General features: G+C 46.8%; 1 pseudogene; it reads right to left on the bottom strand.

The window, feature by feature from the left end:
* Positions 1-370: 370 nt before the first annotated feature.
* LOC129825664 (ankyrin repeat and EF-hand domain-containing protein 1-like) lies at positions 371-3,342 on the bottom strand (annotated as a pseudogene).
* Positions 3,343-9,687: the final 6,345 nt, after the last annotated feature.

Raw genomic sequence — 9,687 nt, 5'->3', positions numbered from 1 at the left:
CGACACATACAACAACACATAGTTACACATGGAGTAAAACAAACATACAGTCAATAATACAGTGAAAAATAAGTCTATATACAATATGAGCAAGTGAAGTGAGATAAGGGAGGTGAAGGCAAACAAAATATATATATAAATAAATAAAAATATAAAAAGGCCATGGTGGCGAAGTAAATACAATATAGCAAGTAAAAAATAACACTGGAATGGTTGGTTTGCAGTGGAAGAAGGTGCAAAGTAGAGATAGAAATAATGGGGTGCAAAAAGGAGCAAAATAAATAAATACAGTAGGTAAAGAGGTAGTTGTTTGGGCTAAATTATAGATGGGCTATGTACAGGTGCAGTAATCTATGAGCTGCTCTGACAGCTAGGATCCCTTCTGATCTGTAATTAGACACAGCATGTCCACCTGGACCCCCTGACTAAAGGCCAGGCTCAGAGACTCCAGGTCCCCCGTCTCCACACAGTAGTTGATGTTGATTTAGACCCTCTCTAGCTCGTCCAGGTCGAGTTGTCCTCGATGGGGTGGCCTGGCGGGTGGTCGCGGTCGAACAACGTGACGTCAATGCAGTGCTGGTACGTCTGGATCATGAAGTAAGGCGGCCCGCCGTCGTCCCCCTGGTAAATAAGCTCAGGTGGGACAGTGCAGATAAGGGTGGGTGAATTTGGCCTTTCTCTTGCCCTTTTTACCTTTCTTCTTCTTGGGGGCATAGGTGGCGATGGTAAATGGTTTATGGAGGTATTTGCGGCCATTGAAGAAGTCATTGACGTTGACTAGTCTTCCTCTCCTCTTGTCGTAGGCCACTACCACCGCATGGAGCTGGTCTGGTTCCCCTGGGCCCTGGAGCTTCTGCAGCACGGACATAAACATCTTCTTGGAAACCGTCTCCGTGCATTCGGTTCCTGATTCATCAAAAAAGGCGTTCCGAAGGGCAGTCTCGTACTCGTGAGACCTATAGTGGAGAGTCAGAGCTCAGGGAGTGTTGGGATTGGACACACCGGGTTTGGAGTATTTCCTGTGTATCCTCTCTGCTTTCTTGAGTTCCTTCACCGCTGAATTGTAGCCATTGTCTTTGGCAATCTGACGGGGGAGAAGGCCCTCCTGGTTCTTCCGTTTGGGGTTACAACTTGGAGTTACAGACAATAAAGAATGAAACCCTTTAGTTAAATCATAAAAAGCCCACTGAAAACATTCCAAATGCTGGGAATTAAATGCATAAGAAACAGTGGCATATCACTGAAGACTGATTAAAATATTTATAACAGATGTATTCACTGAGTATAACGTAAATGTGTTTGTTTGAAGGACCGTTTCACTCAGTGTTAATTAGTTATTAGTGAAGGTCTATACCTCTCTGTGCTAAGAATCCGCAGCAGTCAGGCAGCGTAGTGAAGAGGTGTGTCCCCCTCTGTCATCACTCCCATGTCATCTGAGTTCGCAGACAGCACCAGGATCACCTTCAGGACACCTGGATCACCTTCAAGACACCTGGATCACCTTCAGGACACCTGGATCACCTTCAGGACAGTTATAGTAACTGATGACGGTTGTATTCAAAACAACAGTTGACATATCGGGATGGTTTCCCAGACCAGAAAAAAGCCTTGTCCTGCTCAATGGAAAGACTCTATTTAAAGGGCTTTTCAGTCCAGGACTAGACTTAATCTGGGTCCAGGAAACCGGCCCATGGAGTATAGACATACAGTATATGTGGCCATGTGGTAATCAAACCCACAACTAGACATGGTTAGCCTTTACTGACAGACATCTGACGTTCAAATGCATTATTTAAGCAATAAGACCTGAGGAGGTGTGGTATATGTCCAATATACCATGGCTAAGGGCTGTTCTTAAGCACGATGCTACAAGGAATGCCTGGACCCAGCCCTTATCTGTGGTATATTGGACATATACCACAAACCCTCAAGGTGCCTTATTACCATTATAAACTGGTTACCAACATAATTAGAACAGTAAGAAGTAATGTTTTGTCATACCCGTGGTATACCACAGCTTTCAGCCAATCAGCATTCAGGACTCGAACCTCCCGGTGTATAATACTGTATAACTCACCTCAAAGAATCCCCCCATGGCAGTGAAGTGTGTTCGCCCCCCTCAGTAGGATGGCTCTGATCAGCTCCACAGCCCCAGCCCTGGCTGCCTCCATCAACGCAGTGCGGCCTGTCAGTGCGGCCTGTCGTGATGAATGGCATTAAGAAGATAGAATTCACAGCAAAGTCTTAGTTACTTTATTCTATTCAACACAGGTATCTAGATTACTCAGAGAGTCAACAATTCAAGTACATTCAGGTAATTTACATTCCCAAATTTCAACAGTTCAATTTTAGGAATATAACCCTAGTTGAATCCAAAATGTCATACTTGTAACACTCCACCAAACTCTACCTCATAACACTAAAGTAGTGCACTACATAGGGAATAGGGTGTCCTTTCAGATTTGGCCTTTGATCTCCCAGAACCCCTCATGTCATGATCAGCTGCGTCAGGGTCGGCGCCCTGCACCAGGATGCAGAGGCACATGGCGGAGCAGTCAGTGGCGTGCTGGCCAGCCAGCAGGAACACGGGTGTCCCGGCAAGCGAGACGTTGTTGACATCGGCCATGCTGTGTAGGCCACCTGCAGGCAGCGCATGGGGGGAAGATGCAGCAGAGGAGCACACTGGGGAAAAGAGCCAAGAGACAGAGTCGGTGAGCCGATCAAATCGGATTACCCAGCAGGCCAGCAGGCTTTACAGAGCAGGGAGAGGATCCCTTCTGATCTGTAATTAGATGTCCACAATCATCCCCTCAAAAGAGCCCAGAGTCATTGACTGTAACTGAAGACTGGACCGCACTGCAATTGAGGCTATTATCATAATTGGGTTTTAAGGAGTTTTGTATGAGTGTCATTGCGTTGGTTCCTTTGGAGTGGGTGAGTTGATTTGAGTCGCCTGAAACACTGATCTTATCATCATGTAAACAGAGAGAGCATGCATTTTTATGAGTCAAACAGGCACGGCATTCAACAGCTCTTGGTATAAGAGCTACATACAGTAATATAGTAAGTAAACAAACCCTGTGGTTGATACATTTGTGGTTTAAAGGCCCATTTCTATCTACAGGTGGAAAATAAAGTCCTTATTCAGTGGCTGAATATTCTACTCTATTCTATTCAATTCTATTCTATGCCATTCCGTTCTATTTTATTTTGTTGGCCCGAATTATATCTCTAGCACACACAGCAGCATCACCTACTCTGTGGCCTGACTATCCTCTCCCCTTTCCCCTCAGCATTCATCAGGTTCATGTCAGCGTAGTTCTTAGCCAGCAAGGCAACCATGCCGTCGTGCCCCAACATGACTGGGGTGCAGGAAGCTTACCATGTTTGTGTTGTTGGCCACAGCTGCCAGGTGAAGGATGCCAGTGCCCTCACGTGGCTGTGTCAGGTTGATGAGGTCCTTTACGCCCATGTCCACCATCTTCTCTATCTGGTGCTTTTCTCCCTCACTGACACTCTGGAGGAGAGGGTAGATCTGCAGCCGCTAGGTTATTGAAGTCTTCATCATCAGTCAGTGGGCCAGGCCAGTAGGGAGCTCTCCTTCTAAACCTGAGTAAAATACTGTCAAAAGTTTAAAATACTTTCAAGCATTTTTACAATGGAACAATGGAATAAAGACAAATTTCAAGCTAAAGCACACTCAAATAATAGACTACCTTCAAGTAAATGTATCTGTCCCAGGTGTGTCTTCTTGAGATGAATATACATTATACTATCAATTCCCTCAACTCTTGTAGCCTACCTTGTGGCCATTATTCCTCGCTATTGTAAGCTGATGATGTGATTTCTATATACCTCATATCAAATCAAACACAAGTTTCGTTTAGGTTATTAAAAAAGAATCACATTTAAAAAAAACATGAAATGCACAATGCATTGTGTCGTGGTTCCTCCTGGCACCAGAGGGCAGCAGAGACCGCCCTAGAGACTTTTATTGGACTCCGGTGTGTCTTATTATTTCATGATTGTGTCCCTGTTAAAAGAGGTGTGTTTTCTGTGGTCCTTTGCAGAAGCTTGAATTGTTTACTGTGTGTGTGTGTGTGTGTGTGATTGTGTGATTGTGTGTGTGTGTGATTGTGTGCGCGCGTTAGTTTCTTGAGTGAGTTTTTGAGACTTAGTGTTTGTTGTTTTCCCAGTGTTACTGTGATCCTTCCGTTACCGTTTCACAGTAAAGTATTATGTTTATCCTTAACCATTGATTCCTCATCTGGTCTCTTCTCTGCACCTGGGTCCAACCTCACCACGTCATATTATGTGAGGTGAATGCTGTAACAACAAAATTAAAAATTAAGTCCCATGATGGTTGTGACTGCCCATTACTGCTTATCACTTATTAACCATAATTTATTCACATTACTTTACTTTAATAAAATATTTCAGTTGTGTATATTACATTCATTTTACTTGATGAATTTATTATTTCATTTCAAGTCATCATCTCATCTCCATAGAGCTGCTGCCTGTGCTGTCTGACAAAATCACTATTTTGTAGTTCTTCAATGTAAATAAAACATACTTTTATGACTGGTGAATAGCAACTATCAATCACTTAGATAATATATTTTCAGGTAGCGATACCTTTCGAAGCATCAGCTGCTCTCCCGAACAAGTAGATGCGCAATGGATTATGTCATTGTAGTAAAATGTTGGCCTCCCTAATACATTGCACAGTTCAGGCTGGATCTGACTGATCTCTAGAGAAACTGTGCAATGTGAGCATTTATCTTACAGAGGAAGAAAAAATTTAATAAAATTCAGATAATTGAACCAAAAATTTACCGAAATTTCGTCTCAGCACTATTTGTTGACAAATCTAGTCATCATTAGGAGTGAAAATAATCAGTAATGGAGGGAATAGTTAGGACACTACTTTGTTCAAAGCACAACCTCTGAAAAAATCCCCATAGCAACGGAATGTACAGGTAAACTCACTAGAGGACAGTCCGAGGCAATATTCACATAATAATAAGGAATCCCTTTCAACCACGCCCAGAAATTGGGGAAAAACAAACATTATTTCATATTGACCCCCAGTGTAAAAGAGGCAACTTTCTCGTAGATTTTTTAAAATACAGAAATAACTAAACATGCCGAAAAGCTGCTGTTTTGTTCAATGTAGATGGAACGGTTCGCAATGCTCCCACATAGGGAAATAGACACTGCGAGAAGAGCCCTGTGGCTTCAGACTATTTCTCAGCGTGGGAGAGTGGGAAATTGTGGGGAGCTGGTGTCCAAGTAGGCTACACATGTAGCTAGCTATGTGTGTGGGAAAAAAGTCATCACACGTAAGACATTTAACTTGTTTAGTACAGTCCGTTTGTAACTCCATTCACTACTTGTAGCTGTATAGTCAATTTGTTAAGTTGTTGGTCTTGACTAGCTTAATGTTCCGGTCGGTAGCTAGCTAGCACTCACTCACTCACTCGCTCAGGTGGCTGCTGGCATCGTCATGAAAAGGTCCTCAGGGAAGCCCTATATTATTAGGTTTTTCTAAGTAGTGAGAACGCTTGGGAGCAGGCAATGTTCAAAATAAATGGTATGCCAGCAGCATACCACCCTGCATCCCACTGCTGGGTTAAGGGTTATAACACCCTTATTGTAAAGGTATTAACCCTGGTGCCCTGGATAAATTCCCAATCTGGCCCTCATACCATCATCGCCACCTACTCATCCCTAGCTTCTAATTGGCTCATTCATGCCTCCTCACTAAGTATTCCCCTGGTCAATGCTGTAAATGAGAATGAGTTCTCAGTCAACTTACTTGGTAAAATAAGGGTTAAAAAAAAGTGTTTAGACATGTTGTCTTTTTCTTAAATGTAGTTTTGTACTTGACTAAAACAAGCAGACAACAAGAAAATTGTGTTTGAAAAAGGTCAAGTTTTTGCTATGAGCCAATGGGGTAACCTAATGTAGGTAGCCACAGGTGGCCGAGACGTTCTATCTAATACCTACTGGGAGTATGGGCCTCAACCTCGAAGGAATAACTTCAAGCATCTTTAGTGCTGGCACGCAATGCAAATTCAATCTTACTCAATGGCTATGTTCTTAAGTGGGTAGAATTAAGGTTTCACTTCACTGACGCTGCAAATATCAGTTTATACGGTCTATGTTAGTGACTTTGTGGTTGAGTGACAGGGGAGTGACAATCTTTAAAAAGGTAAAAACAATAGGCCACAATGTGCCTGGGAAGGATTTAGATTAGACTGCATGAATAAACGAGGATGAATATTGCTCCCTCCTTCAAAATAGGTAGTCTCTAAATCTTCAGACTGGTTCTCAGCACAGTCAATTAGAGCTATCATATATTTATGGACGCAAGATGTCACTAGTGCCACACAACACTTTACTGTAAAGACAACTAAGTTCATGGTCAAGTGTGAGTCATTGTGGCCTGGACAGAAACAGTTTTGACAGCCTATTGTAGCCTACTGGTAAAATATCAAATATACAGGCTAAAACTTGAATTATTTTTAGACCACAGATTAAGTTTTCACACAAAAGTGGGTGGAAGGAGGTGTGTCCCATATAAAGACGTAGTAGCATTGTGAATAATATAGTTGCGGTCCAGATTAATCATTGTCAGACTCCTCTTCCTCTTTATGCAGATTCCTATGTGACCTCTGAGTTACTTCAAGATTGAGATTCATAGTAATATTTATTGTTTATCTGCATCGGTTGTGTCATTATTCATTGGAACAGAATGAGAAAGGGAAGTGGAGAATACACAGGATATTGTCACACAGAAGTCTGATGCAAGGCCAGACCAGCTGTTGTCTCTGAGCAACTCTCTCACTATGTGTCTTAGAAAGACCTTCTTGACCCTAACCAGTCAGGCTTCAAGATGGGTCACTCAACCAAGACTGCTGTTCTCTGTGTCAAGGAGGCTCTCCACACTGCCAAAGCTGACTCTCCTCTGTTCTCATCCTCCTAGATCTATCATCTGCCTTCGACACCGTGAACCATCAGATCATCCTCTACACCCTATCAGGTTTGGGCGTCTCAGGCTCTGCACACTCTTGGATTGCATCCTACCCGGCAGGCCGCTCCTGCCAGGTGACGTGGAGAGGATCTGTGTCTGCACCACATACTCTCACTACTGGTGTCCCCCACAGGGTTCCGTCCTAGGCCCTGTCCTCTTCTCCCAATACATAAAGTCTGTCATATCCTCACAATGTCTTTCCTATTATTGCTATGTGGATGACACTCAACTACTTTTCTTCATCTCCCCCGTATGACACCAAGGTGGTGACACGCATCTCTGCGGGCCTGGCAGATATCTCAGCTTGTGTAACGGTAGTCCTCCTCCTCTTCATCCGAAGAGGAGGAGCATGGATTGAACCAAGGCGCAGCGTTGTGAAATGACATTTTTATTTAAGACACGACAAAACAACGAAGACAGAAAACGAACTATACTTGAATAAACTAACAAAATAACAAAACGAATGTAGACAGACCTGGACGACGAACTTACATGAAACACGCAATAACAGGAAAACTGACTACACAAAAACCAAACGAACAAACATACCGAGAACAGTCCCGTGTGGCGTAACATACAGACACTGACACAGGAGACAACCACCCACAACGAACACTGTGAAACAACCTACCTAAATATGACTCTCAATTAGAGGAAACGCCAAACACCTGCCTCTAATTGAGAGCCATACCAGGCAACCCTTAAACCAACATAGAAACAGAAAACATAGAATGCACACCCAAACTCACGTCATGACCAACTAACACATACAACAAACTAACAGAAATAGGTCAGGAACGTGACATAACCCCCCCCTTAAGGTGCGAACTCCGGGCGCACCAGCACAAAGTTTAGGGGAGGGTCTGGGTGGGCATCTGACCACGGTGGTGGCTCAGGCTCAGGACGAGGTCCCCACCCCACCATAGTCAATCCCAGCTTGCTAATCCCCCTCAGAATGACCACCCCTCCATTCCACCCACCTAATATAGGCAACACAAAATAAAGGGACAGCTCCGGGACAAGGTAGCTCAGGACATAGAGGTAGGTGAGAATAGAAAGGTAGATAGAGAGGTAGCTCAGGATAGAGGGGCAACTCCGGACTGAAGGGCAGCTCCGGACAGAGGGGCAGTTCTGGATACATGGCAGCTCTGGACGCTCATGACTAGCTGACGGCTCTGGACGCTCATGGCTGGCTGACGGCTCTGGACACTCATGGCTGGCTGACGGCTCTGGACGCTCATGGCTGGCTGACGGCTCTGGACGCTCATGGCTGGCTGACGGCTCTGGACGCTCATGGCTGGCTGACGGCTCTGGACGCGCATGGCTCGCTGACGGCTCTGGACGCTCATGGCTCGCTGGCGGCTCTGGCAGATCCTGTCTGGTTGGCGTCTCTGGCAGATCCTGTCTGGTTGGCGGCTCTGGCAGATCCTGTCTGGTTGGCGGCTCTGGCAGATCCTGTCTGGTTGGCGGCTCTGGCAGATCCTGTCTGGTTGGCGGCTCTGGCAGATCCTGTCTGGTTGGTGGCTCTGGCAGATCCTGACTGACGAATGGCTCTAGCGGCTCCTGACTGACTAACGGCTCTGACGGCTCGGGACAGACGGGCGGCTCTAATGGCTCGGGACAGACGGATGGCTCAGACGGCACTGGGCAGACGGATGGCTCAGACGGCGCTGGGGAGACGGATGGCTCAGACGGCGCTGGGGAGACGGATGGCTCAGATGGCGCTGGGGAGACGGATGGCTCAGATGGCGCTGCGGAGACGGATGGCTCAGACTGATCCTGTCTAGCGGAAGGCTTTGGCTGCTCCTGTCTGGTGGAAGGCTCTAGCGGCTCCTGTCTGGCGGAAGGCTCTAGCGGCTCCAGTCTGGCGGAAGGCTCTAGCGGCTCCAGTCTGGCGGAAGGCTCTGTAGGCTCATGGCAGACGGGCGGCTTTGCAGGCTCATGGCAGACGGGCGGCTTTGAAGGCTCAATACAGACGAGCAGTTCATGCGGCGCTTGGCAGACGGACAGTTCAGGCGCCGTTGGGCAGACGGCAGACTCTGGCCGGCTGAGACGCACTGTAGGCCTGGTGCGTGGTGCCGGAACTGGAAGCACCGGACTGGAGACACACACTTCAAGCCTAGTGCGGGGAGCAGGGACAGGGCACACTGGACTCTCAAAGCGTACTATTTGCCTGGTGCGTGGTACCGGCACTGGTGGCACCGGGCTGAGTGCACGCACATCAGGACGAGTACGGGGAGAAGGAACAGTGTGTACGGGGCTCTGGAGACGCACAGGTGGCTTAGTGCGTGGTGCCGGAACTGGAGGCACTGGGCTGGAGACACGCACCATAGGGAGAGTGCGTGGAGGAGGAACAGGGCTCTGAAAACGCACTGGAAGCCTGGTGCGTGGTGTAGGCACTGGTGGTACTGGGCTGGGGCGGGGAGGTAGCGCCGGAAATACCGGACCGTGCAGGCGTATTGGCTCCCTTGAACACTGAGCCTGCCCAACCTTACCTGGCTGAATGCTCCCCGTCGCCCGACCAGTGCGGGGAGGTGGAATAACCCGCACCGGACTATGTAGGCGAACCGGGGACACCATGCGTAAGGCTGGTGCCATGTAAGCCGGCCCAAGGAGACGTACTGGTGGCCAGATATGTAGAGCCGGCT

The sequence above is a fragment of the Salvelinus fontinalis genome, chromosome 27, assembly GCF_029448725.1.
Source record: "Salvelinus fontinalis isolate EN_2023a chromosome 27, ASM2944872v1, whole genome shotgun sequence".
NCBI classification, from domain to species: domain Eukaryota; kingdom Metazoa; phylum Chordata; class Actinopteri; order Salmoniformes; family Salmonidae; genus Salvelinus; species Salvelinus fontinalis.
Note: the sequence above shows the minus strand (reverse complement) of the source record. Positions and strands in the feature narration are given on the sequence as shown.